Here is a 14,364-nt window from a genome sequence, read left to right on the forward strand (position 1 = left end):
AGTTTCATTACATAATGTTCAATATGCATTATGCATTTGAAAACTAAAGAGCCTGCTACTTTAAGGAATTGCTAAACCTAGGATGATGTTCATCTTTACAATGAGATGCAAATATTCTGTAAGAGAAAAGATCTTCACTTGAAAAGATTTGCATAAGATTATATTTAAAAATAACTGATGCAAGCTGTTGAAATTTAGAATATTATACTGGGAGATTCTTTGCATCTTTGTATTTTTTACTAGACTAAGAATTGGATGATTTTATAATTTTATAAATTATGTTAAACTTTGGCCCTTCGGAGATTATAATACAAAAGTCAAGCAAGTATTGATAGACATGTTGGATAAGATCAGTAGTTGTACTTTCTTGTGCAAATGTGCTCTCACAATCATATGGTTGCCAGTTTAAGATGAATCTCTCAATGTTGACATATTATGTGATAAATTATGCAATAAACATTAATGAATAAACGGGAAATATGATGTTCATCTCTTTCTGCCAACTAATACATGATTACTAATTTAAAAAATGGCAAAAACACTTACCCATGGTCCATCAACCTATACACTGCAGTTTGTAAAGGATCAGGAGGAATGTGCCGAGTCAAACGTGTGTTAATTAAGTATAATCTCTCTGGAAGACTATAGAAGTATAATTCAAGATTCTAGGGTTTGCAAACTTCTAGAATTCTTATAGGACAACCATAGGGAACCATCTTGGATCCCAGTACAGTGGGTCAATCTGATACCTTTACAATTCATGGAGAATTTTTTCTGCTTATCCAATTGGTTGTATAGCTGTATCTTATTTTTAAGTGCAAATTTCATGATAGGAATTACTTTCAGTAGTAGCCTGCCAAGAAAAATATGAATACAATATTATTTCTTACCATAATCCCATGAAAGCCACTGTCCTAGATTATCTTCAAGTTCCAAACCTCCTGTTTGAATTTCCCTTCATTTTGTTAATCTCACTGCCAAATGCCACCTTTGTTGTATCTGACCCCTTCTTTTACAGTGGACAGCTGTTCTTTATTTGGTTCTCAGAAGTCAAATGAAAATACAAAAATTGCTGCTTCATTTTCTTAACTATGCCTGAATATTTTGATACTACTTTTATATTTACAGGATGACAAACACTTTCAGGATTTTTTCACTTAATAGAAATAATTATACAACACATACTATGGTAGTCTGAATAACAACACCGCCTCCAAACTGTCTACACTCAAATCACAACACCTGTGAATCTTGCTTTACCTGGCAAAAGAGAAGTTGCAGGTGTGCTTAAATTACAAATCATGAGATTAGGGATTGTCCTGGATTACCTGGGGCATGCAATATAACCATAAAAGTCTTTAGAAGAGGGAGCTACTAAGAAGGGAAGATGCAACAAAGGAAGAAGAGAAAGTCTGTGAGATGCAATTCAGTTGAATTTAAAGAATTTAAAGAAAGAGAAAGGAGCCATGAGCCAAGACACATAGATGGCCTGGAAAAGACTAGATGTCAAATTTTCACATAAACCATCCAGGAGTAACCAGTCCTGCCAACAGTTTGGCTTTAGTCCAGTGAAACTGATTTCTGACTTCTGGTACTGTTGGATAGTAAATTTATGTTATTTTAAGCCACTAAAATAGTGATAATTATTAACAATAAGAAATATATAAACTTAATGAATACTTGTTAGCTGTCTAGCCCATGAATTTTGCAATAGAAGAAGAGTTACTGATTTGGGCTGTTTATCCATGTTTTTAATTTATCAGATATATTCTAAAACATTTCTACATTAAGTTGTTGAAGAGTGCAGTGTGTACATATATGATTTTTAAAGCTTATTTCTTCCTTTTTATTTATTTGAAAGGAGGAGAGAGAGAGAGATCTTCCATTCACTGGTTCACTCCTCAAGTGCCCAAAACAGCTGAGTTACGTCAGGCTAAATCCTGGAGCTAAGAAATCTACCCAGATCTACCACAGGGTGGCAGGGACCCAAGTATTTGGGCCATCATCTACTGCCTTCCAGGTATACTGAAAGCACATTGTAGCCAGGACTAGAACTAGACACTCTGAGGTAGGATTCAGGCATTCCAAGCTATGGCTTCACACACTGACATAATGCCACCTACCTTTTAAATGATTTGATTAATCATTAATAAATTCACAGAACAGTGTGAAGTTGCCCTGTGTACACACTGGAGACTGCTGTTGGACTTCAACAGGAAAGAAAATAAAGGTTTCTGGGGGCTGGCACTGTGGCGCAGCGGGTTAAAGCCCTGGCCTGTATCGCCAACATCCCATATAGGCGCCGGTTTGTGTCCCGGCTGCTCCTCTTCGGATCCAGCTCGCTGCTATGGCCTGGGAAAGCAGTAGAGGATGGCCCAAGTCCTTGGCCCCTGCCACCCATGTGGGAGTCCTGGATGAAGCTCCTGGCTCCTGGCTTCAGATAGGCACAGCTTCAGCAGTTGCGGCCACCTGGGGAGTGAACCAGCGGATGGAAGACCTCTCTGTCTCCACCTCTCTCTGTAACTCTACGTTTCAAAAAATTTAAATAAATCTTTTTAAAAAAAGAAAATAAAGGTTTCTGCTGATGTGGGCTAGACATGGAATTAATGAGGAACAAAGGAGATAATAGGTTTTTAAAACTCTGTGTCAGCTGGCGCCACAGCTCACTAGGCTAATCCTCTGCCTTGCGGCGCCAGCACACCGGGTTCTAGTCCCAGTCGGGGCGCCAGATTCTGTCCCGGTTGCCCCTCTTTCAGGCCAGCTCTCTGCTGTGGCCAGGGAGTGCAGTGGAGGATGGCCCAAGTCCTTGGGCCCTGCACCCCATGGGAGACCAGGAGAAGCACCTGGCTCCTGCCGTCAGATCAGCGTGGTGCGCCGGCCACAGCGCGCCAGCCACGGCAGCCATTGGAGGGTGAACCAATGGCAAATGAAGACCTTTCTCTCTGTCTCTCTCACTGTCCACTCTGCCTGTCAAAAAACAAACAAACAAACTCTGTGTCATAGGCCTGTACCCCAAACTCCATCCCGGGCCATGACAATTCAGTGCACCCACTTTGCCATGACGCACCTGAGCCTCACTACCATGATGAACATGTGTATGCTGAGCTCAACATGAAAATGCTACGAAAGCCTTTCCAGAGACCATAACTCACACTGAATTCTGCCCAAACTCCACCCCATTTGTATATTCAGTTAAGGCAACACCCCTTATCCAATAAAAGGGACAACCAAATTGAGTTGTATGTGATTCTCCTCGTGGCACATGTCTCTCTTCATGGGGCAGCCCATATACACCTCTAAATATGTATTGTATTGTCCTGGGCCTCTTTAAACAACTGCCTGGTCAGCCAACATGTCTGGAGTGGAGATACTGCCACCCCACCATTGCCAAGTCAATTAGCCAAATCCCTGATGACTTGGTTGCTGTCTGCATGGAGCAGTGGGTCCAGTGCTCGGCTCATGGCCTCCATGTGACAGATGTGCCAGGGCTCCATGGAGTGCTGGCTCCACGGATGTTTGATGCAAGCTGTTCTGCTCGTTTAAGGCTGGAACAGCTGTAGTCTCCAGCACCACAGTTGTGCATCCAAGCACCCAACCTTCCAGCTTTAGCTTATGGGTCAGGCTGGTACTAGCGATTTGGGGCTTGGTATCTCTTATGACCAAGCATTCCCTTTCTTAAGGGAGAGCCCTGCCGCCTCAGACCACAGGCATGGGTTTTAGCTACGAGGTTTGAGGAAACTTGGATGCAGCTTATGGCCCTGGTGTTCAAGCCAGATCCTGGGCAGAGTGAAGCTCCTAGGTTTGAGGGTACCTGGATGCAGTTTAGCGTTCCTTAAGGCTCAAGAGCCCTGGGTGCAGCAGAGTACCCCCTAGGAGCCAAAGATCCTAGATGTGGTTGTAAAGCCCGTGGAAATGACTGCAGCATTGGGCAATTGCATCTGAGATCTGGGAGGAGAGTCCAGATATAAATCAACCTGCAGGGAACCCTGGAAAGGATTGGTATATGGATCCACAGGGGCCCCACTTGGGATGTAAGAAGGTGATCTTGGTAATGCCAGATCTCACCTAGTGCCAGGATTCAGGACTGACAACTAAGCATGACTGGGTTCACATAAAGCCATGTCTTTCATTACTTTTCAAACATTATGAAAACTTTCTTTTTTTAACTTTTATTTAATAAATATAAATTTCCAAAGTAGAGCTTTTGGATTATAGCAGTCTTTTCCCTCCATAACCTCTCTCCCACCCGCAACCATCACATTCACATCAAGATTCATTTTCAATTATCTTTATATACAGAAGATCAATTTAGTATATGCTAAGTAAAGATTTCAACAGACTGCACCACACAGAAACACAAAGTATAAAGTACTGTTTGAGTACTAGTTATAGCATTAATTCACAGAGTATAACACATCAAGGACAGAGATCCTACATGGGGAGTAAGTGCACAGTGACTCCTGTTGTTGATTTAACAATTGACACTCTTATTTATGACGTCAGTAATCACTCAAGGCTCTTGTCATGAGCTGCCAAGGCTAGGGAAGTCTCCTTAGTTCACCAACTCTGATCTTATTTAGACAAGGCCATAGTCAAAGTGGAAGTTTTCTCCTCCCTTCAGAGAAAGGTACCTCCTTCTTTGATGCCCCATTCTTTCTGCTGGGATCTCACAGAGATCTTTCATTTAGGTAATTTTTTTTTTTTTGCCAGAGTGTCTTGGCTTTCCATGCCTGAAATACTCTCATGGGCTCTTCAGCCAGATCCGAATGCCTTAAAGGCTGATTCTGAGGTCAGAGTGCTCTTTAGGACATCTGCCATGGGTAATTCATCAGCCATTCCTCTGGACTCATCTCTAAGGTTGCCGACTCAGGAATTGGGAAGCTTCAAAAATCAACCATGGGACTCAAGATTATCATGACCTAGGTGTTAGATATAGCTTTTCAGATGTAATAGAGATAGGGCTGAAGAGGAAAAGGCACCCCAATGTAGGAAGCAACCCAGACAGCAGGCTTACCAGATAATAGTCACTATAACCAACATGCAATGACATCAGAGTAGAGTCTACCTAGGAGGTATTCAGTTATGACAGAATTACCCAAGAGAGAATGTTTTGGGTGTAAGAAATTGGGACACTTGCACGAGGAATATTTCTGCCTAAAAAGCCTACTTGGCACTTGCCCTCAATCTAAAAGAGAGAGTCCCTGGAAACAGGATTACCCTCAGCTCTGAAGGTCAAAAAAGGCTTCCCAATTCCTTTGTGGCCTTGTCAGAGGAATCTGAAGCCAAGGAACTCAGATGGCTCCATGTACCCATGTAAACATCTCATGCCTGGAGTCCAAGGTAACATTCAGTGTCACAGGAAAGAATACTGATTTTCTTTTAAAAAAAAGATTTTATTTATTTATTTGAGAGGTAGAATTACACACAGTGAGAGGCAGAGACAGAGAGAGAGGTCTTCCCTTCATTGGTTCACTCCCCAGATGGCCACAACAGCCAGAGTTGCACAGATCTGAAGCCAGGAGCCAGGTGCCTCCTCCCAGTCTCCCATGTGGGTGCAGGGACCCAAGGACTTGAGCCATCCTCCACTGCTTTCCCAGGCCATAGCAGAGAGCTAGATTGGAAGAGGGGCAGCCAGGACTAGAACTGGTGCCCATATGGGATGCTAGCACTGCAGGAGGAGGATTAACCTACTGTGTCATGGAGGCAGCCCCAGGATACCTCTGTTCTGAATTCCCATGTGGGATCCCTATCCACAAAGAGCTGAGTCAACACAGGAGTTGATGGCAGGCTTCACTTCTGAAAATTCATTTTGCCACATATAAGATGCTCTTATCTCTTATTTTGGTGGTCCTAGAATGTCCAATTCTTTAACTTGCCAAAGATTTGCTGTCACCCGTGAGCATTGCTCTCAGGTTAATTGCTCCTAAATCTGTATCCTTTGTCATGATTGCTAACAAGTGTTTGGATGATCTCCCTGTTGAAATCAAAGACAGAGTAGATCGCTGGCACTCCAGGATTCTAGTCCCAGTTGGGGCGCCAGATTCTGTCCCATTTGCTCCTCTTCCAGTCCAGCTCTCTGCTGTGGCCTGGGAAGGCAGTGGAAGAGGGCCCAAGTGCTTGGACCCTTCACCCGCATGGGAGACAAGGAGGAAGCACCTGGCTCCTGGCTTCAGATAGGCGCAGGGCACTGGCCATAGCAGCCATTTGGGGGGGGGGGGGCTGGGAACAACAGAGGGAAGACCTTTCTCTCTGTCTCTCTCTCTCTCTCTCACTGTCTATCTCGGCCTGTCTGCTGTTAAAAAAAAAAAAAGGATAGAGTAGATCTTCCACGTCTGAGATGAAGGCATACTTGGACAGGTCACACATATTGTCCTCATCACAGTCATCTCAGAGGACAAGACAATGTTTCCTCATTTATACCAGTACCCATAAGATCAGAAACTAAGCAGGAGCTCTAAGACTTGATGATAAATTTCTCAAACACAGAATCCTGGTTCCATTTCACCCTCCTTATAATACCCCAGTCTGTCTGTTTTAAAGCCAAATAAGGGATATAAAATGGTTCAGTATTCCAGGGCCATTAATGAGGCAGTCATTTTGCATCATCTTATTGTGCTAATTCCTTATACTCTCCTGGCACAGATACCTGAAGGTACTTGTTTCACAATCCTGGACCTGAAGGATTACTTCTTCTGCATAGGTTACAACCAGAATCCCATTATCTGCTTTTGAATGGACTGAGCCTCCCTCAAATATAACTCAGCAGTATATTTGGACAGCCCTTGCTCACAACTTAAAGCTCTCATGTACTTGGCAAGGCCTTCACAAAGGAATTTATAGACTGGAAAGATTTTATAATATGTAGATGATATCCTCATTTGCAGTCTCTCTAAGGAGAACTGGAGAAAAATATCTGGAGAAAAATATTGTCCAGGTCTTAAACGTTTTAGGGGAACAAGGATGTAAAGTCTCCCCAACCAAAGTTCAGCCTTCTGAAAAGGAAGTAGCCTATTTGGGTTATGTTCTGACAAAAGTGATCCCTGTTAAATATAAGAGTGGGAATAAGAGAGGGAGGACATGTACAATTTGAGACATGCTCAAGCTGACTTGCCCCAAATGGTGGAGTTAGAAATGTGCCAGGGGATTCCAATACAATCCCATCAAAATTGCATGTACCAATGCCATCTCACTAGTCCAAGTGATCAATTTCAGTTCACAATTGATCATAATGATAGGCCTAAGGGTCAAAGGGATCACACAAACAAGACTAGTGTCTGCGAATACTAACTGATAGAATAAAAAAGGGAGAGAACTATCCAACATGGGAAGCAGGATACTCAGCAGACTCATAGAATGGCAGATGTCCTAAATAGCACTCTGGCCTCAGAATCAGCCCTAAAGGCATTCGGATCTGGCTGAAGAGCCCATGAGAGTATTTTAGGCATGGAAAGCCAAGACACTCTGGCAAAACAATGAAATAAAATAAAATTACCTAAATGAAAGATCTCTGTGAGTGAGATCCCAGTAGAAAGAACGGGCCATCAAAGGAGGCGGTACCTTTCTCTGAAGGGAGGAGAGAACTTCCATTTTGGCTATGACTTTGTCTAAATAAGATCAGAGTCGGTGAACTCAAAAGGCTTCCATAGCCTTGGCAACTCATGACTAGAGCCTAGGGTTATTGCTGACACCATAAACAAGAGTGTCAAATTGTTAAGTCAACAACAGGAGTCACTGTGTATCAAGTAGGATCTCTGTCTTAATGTGTTGCAATGTGAATTAATGCTGTAAGTAGTACTCAAACAGTATTTTACACTTTATGTTCTGTGTGGGTGCAAACTGATGAAATCTTTACTTAATATATGCTAAATTGATCTCTGTATATAAAGATAATTGAAAATGAATCTTGATGTGAATGGAAAGGGAAGAGGGAGTGGGAGATGGGAGGAGTGCAGGTGGGAGGGAAGTTATGGGGGTGGGGGAAACCATTGTAATCCATAAACTATACTTTGGAAATTTATATTTACTAAATAGAAGTTTAAAAAAAGAAAAAAGAAAGTTGAAGGAAGTTCATTCCAAAACCAAATAATCTATCAAAAGTAATGATTGTAAATATTGACGGAGTTTGTGGATTCAAAAGGCTTCCATAGGAGCCTAGGCAGCTCATGTCAAGAGCCTCAGGTGGTCACTGATGTCATACATAAGAGTGTTAATTTTTAAATTAACAACAGGAGTCACTAACTCCCAGTGCAGGACCTCTGTCCTCAATGAATTATGTCCTCAATGTATTATGAGAATTAACTGTAAAACTTGTTCTCAGTTTGTGTGTGTATGCATGTGTGTGCAAATTGTTAAAGTCTTTACTTAGTATAGAGTTGATCTTCTGTGTACAAAGTTAATTGAAAATGAATTTTAATGGAAAATGAGACTGGGAAGGGGAGAGGGAAGGGGAGGAGGGGTGCAAGTTTGGTGGGAGGGAGGGTATGGTGGGAAGAATAACTGTATTCCTAAAGTACATAAGAAATTTGTATTCCTTAAAAAATAAATTAATTAATTTTAAAAAAATTAAAAAAATTAAAAATAGAAAGCATCATTTCTCAAATGATCTCCCATTTGGGCCAAAAGAAGCTATGTTATGCACCCTGTAGACAATGAAACAGCTAAGGATATTCCTTGGAGTGACAAGTCTCTGTAGGATTTGGATCCCAAGATTTGGTTTAATAGCCAAACCTTGGGTGAGGCCTTAAAGGGTCCTGACTTTGAGCCACCTGAATGGACACAGAACAACATGAGGCCTTTAAAAAGATTAAGAACCTACTGGCAAAGACTCCTGTACTGGGAATTCCTATTCTATACAAGCCCTTCATCCTGTTGCAGAAAAATAAGGAATAGCCCTGAATGTGCTTATTCAAAAATAGGACCCACTTTCACAATGGGGTGGGGGAGCATACTTTTAAAATTCCTGGATTCAGTGGCCAAAGGATGGCCTGCATTCTCAGGAGCCATTGCTGCTACTGCACTTTTGGTGGAGAAAACCACCAAGGTACTTCAGGCCAGCCCCTTGAAGTTCAAACTCTTCACTGGGTACAAGGAATTCTAGAAATTAAATTACATCATTAGTTAACAGCGGGATGCCTTCCTAAGTACCGGGTTCTTCTTTTAGACTCATCTGAGGTAGCTCACAAAGCATGCCAAGTCCTCAATCCAACTACTCTCCTGATGTCTGAAGGTGCTGAAGCACTTGCTGACTAATGTGTGAAAACAACTGAGCAAGGACTAGCAAGAGCTAACCTGGCAAGCCTGATCTAAGGGTAAACCACTGGAAAACTCCACTGCCAAATGTTTCACTTATGGTAACAATTTCGTGCCAAGGGAGGATATACCATAGTGGGTCTTACACAATGGGTCAAAGCCCAAGCATTAACAACCAACACCTTGGCCCAAAAGGCCAGTGGATCTAGTTTTGTTTAACTTGGGAAAAAGAATCTTCTAACCAATTGTAACCTATACCCTCTCAGGTGCTTCTTAGCACTCTTAATGCAGCCAAATTACAGGGAATTTCTAACTGGGTACTTTTACAAAGAATTTAACCTAGACCTGTTGAGTCTTTACATGTAAACACAGAGGATTATTCTACATACTGAGGCCCTAAAAATATGTCTTCAAAAAGCTAAAACATAAGTAAAAGTTTTTACATTTGCTATGCACTTCTCCACAGGGAAAGATATCAGGATTGTCACACTTTCTAGCTGATATGTTTTACCTCCTTGTTCTGGTTCTCTTGAGAAGCTGCTTTTGTCAGGAAAACTCCCTGTTGAGCTCTTCCACCTTCACAAAAGAAAATTTTGTGATATCTCATGAAGCTGCCTTAAAAAAACCTATCTATTGCCTTGGGCAACTTAGCACAGACTACTAGCCATGTTCTATGCAACTACAAAAGTCTGTGGAGTCACTAGCTAAAGTGGTCATGGACAAGTGACTAGTCATAGAATATCTACTGATAAAGCAAAGTGGAGTATGTATGGTAATTAATGGAATCTGTTATACTTACTTTAACAACAGTGTACTCATGGAAAGAAATAGCACAAGGATTTATATTCAGGCTAAATGATCCTATAATTTTAGTAAAGAAAGCTTACTAGCTGCCACCATCTGGAGAGCAGTAAGAAGTGTTTTCCCTTTCCTGAAATGGATCCTACCCTTGTTCTTTCTTTTCCCAATTTTGCTCTTCCTAAATGCCAACTTTTTTCTCTTTCAGAATTTGATAGTTTCTCACAAAAATGATGGTCATGCAAAGAATCCAACCATTGCCAACAGTGGTAGCTATCCTCTAGCTTCTGAGGCAGAATCTTTAGATCAGTTAGCAAGAGATTTTCACTCCTGGATAGACATGGACAAAAAACTGGTTCAGCATGAAGCAGATACAGAAGCTAGAGCTTCCTCCCAGAACCTCCCATAAACATTTAAAGATGAAAATTTCTGAAGTGTGAAATGATGTGGGCTAAACCAGGAGTTAGAGAAGAACAGAGTAGCAAAGAGGTTTCTATCAGACTCTGTGTCATAGCCCTGCACCCCTGATGACTCCTCCCTTCCATACCAATTCAGCACAACCACTATTCCATGATGCATCTGAGTGTTTTCCTCTATGAAGAAGACGCCATGATGAACACGTGTACCCTGAGCTACATGTGCAGAGGTTGTGAAAACCTTTCCAGAAATATTCATGTGCGTTGAACCCTGCCCAAACTCTACTTCATTTGTTATATTCAATTACGGCACCACTCCCTACAAAATAAAGAAGGCAAAGAAATCAGTGTTCACCTAATTCTCATGAGTATGTCTCTTCTCATGGGCTGCCCATATTCAACTCTGAATGTCTAATTTCTGTTTAATATGTTTAAATATATCTTTCTTCCATATATGTTTCTGATTTGGATGCTTCTCTCACATGGAGGTAAGAACTTGGAATAAATCATATGTGCTATGACTCTACCTAAATATGTGAAAATGGTTTTCTTTTCCACAGAAGTGCTCCTATCATCTTGGTAAACACATTCTGTATTACAAGGGACTGGTCTGCTTAAGAAACAGATGGTGGCTATCTGTTGAAAGCATACATACCACATCTTTGAAAGAGTGCTGTGAAGCCAACAACAGCAAAAAGAAAAGGCTCTGAAATTAAGTTGTATTCTTGGTAGATAAAACCAAAATAGCTAATTTAATATACTCCATATAGCATAATGAGAAATATGAATCAAATATTTAAATTATTTGTGGAATTAACATAATATATCAATGTATTAATACTGATAAGGTTTCCAGCTATTTATTTTTATTCTTCTTCTTTTTGTGTAGAAGATTTCATTGCCCCTCAGATGTCACTGAAAGAAACCTATGACCCCCTGAAATAATGTGATCACAATTTCTTACCTCTAATAAGCCATTATCTACCAGAAATCCAAATGAATCAATTTATTAAGCATATGCTCACTAATGAACAAAATATTTTAACTTAGTACTTATTAAAGAAATATAAATGTATTTTTAATTTTTAATTGATGTATTTTAGAAGCAGAGACAAAGACTGAAAGAGAGATAGAGAGAGTATTCCCATAGCTGATGTACTCCAAAAATGTCTGCAATGGCCTCGGGCCAGAAGCCAAAGCCAGGAATAAGTAGGTTAATCTGGGAGTTCCATGTGGGTAGCAGAAACCCAGCTACTTGAGTTACCACCACTGCCTCTCAGGTCTGCATTGGCGGGCGGCTCCAGTCAGATGGAAAGGTGAGTACAGTACCTAGCACTTCAGATATGGGACATCAGGGGTCTTAACTGCTAGGCCAAACTCACACCAAGAAATAATAATTTAAAACAGTGAGAACTATTGTTAAACTACCAGCTTGGCATTTTAGAAGTATGTTCTCCTTGGGGAGCTTTTGGAAGACTACATAGCACAGGCTGTGCCAAGTGCTGACTTCAACAATGAGTTGAAAAGGCCAAGTAGACAGGGAAGGCATTCTTGGCAAAAATATAGACTAAAACTAGCACAAAGGCATTGATAAGTATAGCATGTGTAATGTATTAAAAATTTTGTACAGGTGGAGCTTAAATGCGAGATGAAAATCATCAAGAACTGTCGTGAGTGTTATAGCAGAAGCCAGATCTGGAAGTCCTGGTTTAACTATGGAGGAGGCCATGGAGCTTAGACTTACTTCTATTTCCCCTGAAAGGGTAACTCTTGGAAGAGAAATGAAATGGATTCGTTTGAAACAAGCAGATCACATTGTTAACTATATGGAGGATAGTTTGGAGAGAAGAAAATTATACATGAAGATGTTTGGAGGAAGAGAGGAAGCAAAGTGTCAGTATATTCTTAGACTTGTATCTGTGAACTACACTTAATCTGTTCTTTTTTATATTAGCAAAATGTAGGTAAAATAGATTAAAAATCACTGAAAGAGTTTATATGGACTGAGATTGGACAGATACATACTTCCTAAGATCCACTTAGAGCATGAAATGAAGAGATGGAACCAATATAATAAATAGGAGGTAAAATCTGTATGACTGTGTTATTAGGAGCTTTTGAAGAATAACAGCAAAGAGTAATCAGAGTGACTCCTGAAATTCTAGGTGGACAACTAGAAAGATTGTATTTTCACATAAAAAAAAAAGTTTGTGATCAAGGACTGTTTTCTTCTTTGGGCTTATTGAAAGTTCAATGATTGTGGAACAAATACTTATAGCCATCCAATGTCCTGTTGTGTGAAAGAACCTTGAGCTTAGATGGGAAAACATGTGAAGAAATAGGCAAGAGTTATCAACACATACACAGGTGGTATTTGACATGTAGAATTAAATTATATCAACTATACAGAGCCAATCGGACCAATGTGAAAAGTTTTAAATAACTCCTAAAAGGAATTTAAAATGCAGATACTTAATAATTGCTAAAAAGATTATTCCATAAACAAGGTTTTATTCTGCATGTAACCTGCATGTTTCCGATTAAGAAATAAGCCCTCTCCTTCAGGTGATGCTAAATGTGGTTGATTCAAATTACTGATTTGTTTATTACATCAAAAACTTATTGAAGTTATTCATAAAATGTTGGGAATTTTACACCTTCTAAGCCTATTGACTTCTTTACATCTAAATGGAGGTGGGCTTCCCTCCAAACCATTTTCTGGTCATTTTGTCTTTATTTCATTGATCCTATTTTCAATATTATAAAATAATTTTCATATGTGGAGCTTCACTAAATTATCCACATTTTTCCTGTCTTCTGTATTTCTTAATGTGATTGTTCACTTAAGGAAATATATTATTTTACTTGTTTACAAAAAGTATGTTACACATTTTTAAATAAATGCAATATTGATCAGTGCTATTCTTTAAAAAACATCCCCCTATACTTAGATGTTTGGAGTCATAAATTCTAATATGTTTAGTGGTTCTGAATGTTCACCTCAAAGTGGTTCCTGTCTTGGATTCAAACAATAGATACTTTTTTTCTGAAAAAAAAAGAAAATTTTACTATTATTATCTTTAAATATGATATATTATGCTTATGTATTTTTATATAATTATAACTGCTTATGTTTTCTAGAAATGACAACTTTGACCATTGGAACAACTGTTATAATTAAGTTTAATTAGGGTGAATTCTAGAATGAATAGAACCTAAACAAGGTACTGGATATTTTATCTTATTCCAGCCTGAGCAAAAAACATGTTTTTGAGAGCAAGGAAGTTGTACATTACATGACAGGAGATGTTTTCATTCATTTTTGTTGATGTCATCTCATGGCCACATGGCCTAATTGCCCAGTTGCTATAGCTAACTTTGTTATGCTAAATAGCTAGAGCAATTATAAGTTAAATAATCAAGAGACTGCCTGCTTGCACAGAAAACTCAATTTCTGACTTCCACACAGAAGATCTAAATTTAGGGATTAGAATTGGAAGTGGAAAATGTGGTTCCTATGAGTCATTCTTTGAAGTTTCTAATGCCTTTAATTCTATGAAAAGGCCATTAAAAAAAAAGAATAGAAAATGAAGCAAAAGAGGTCAAAGTATAGTTAGTTCCACTTATTCCAGATTCTGAAAAAACTCTTGCTTAAAAAATTCCAAAACATATTTTTTATTACCTTCAACAATCAGGTCATTCTCAAAGCTCTCAGGAGAAGAACAAACAGAACTTTGGGAATTAGTAGGTCAATATGTGTGTCTATTTTTTAATAACTAATTTAAGAACAATCTAAGTGCATTGCCTCGTTTCTAACATGAAACTGTGAACTATGTATGAAACACATTTAAAGGGATAATCTGGGCCGGCGCCGTGGCTCAATAGGCTAATCCTCCAATTT

The sequence above is a fragment of the Oryctolagus cuniculus genome, chromosome 6 (genome assembly GCF_964237555.1).
Source record: "Oryctolagus cuniculus chromosome 6, mOryCun1.1, whole genome shotgun sequence".
Lineage (NCBI taxonomy): Eukaryota > Metazoa > Chordata > Mammalia > Lagomorpha > Leporidae > Oryctolagus > Oryctolagus cuniculus.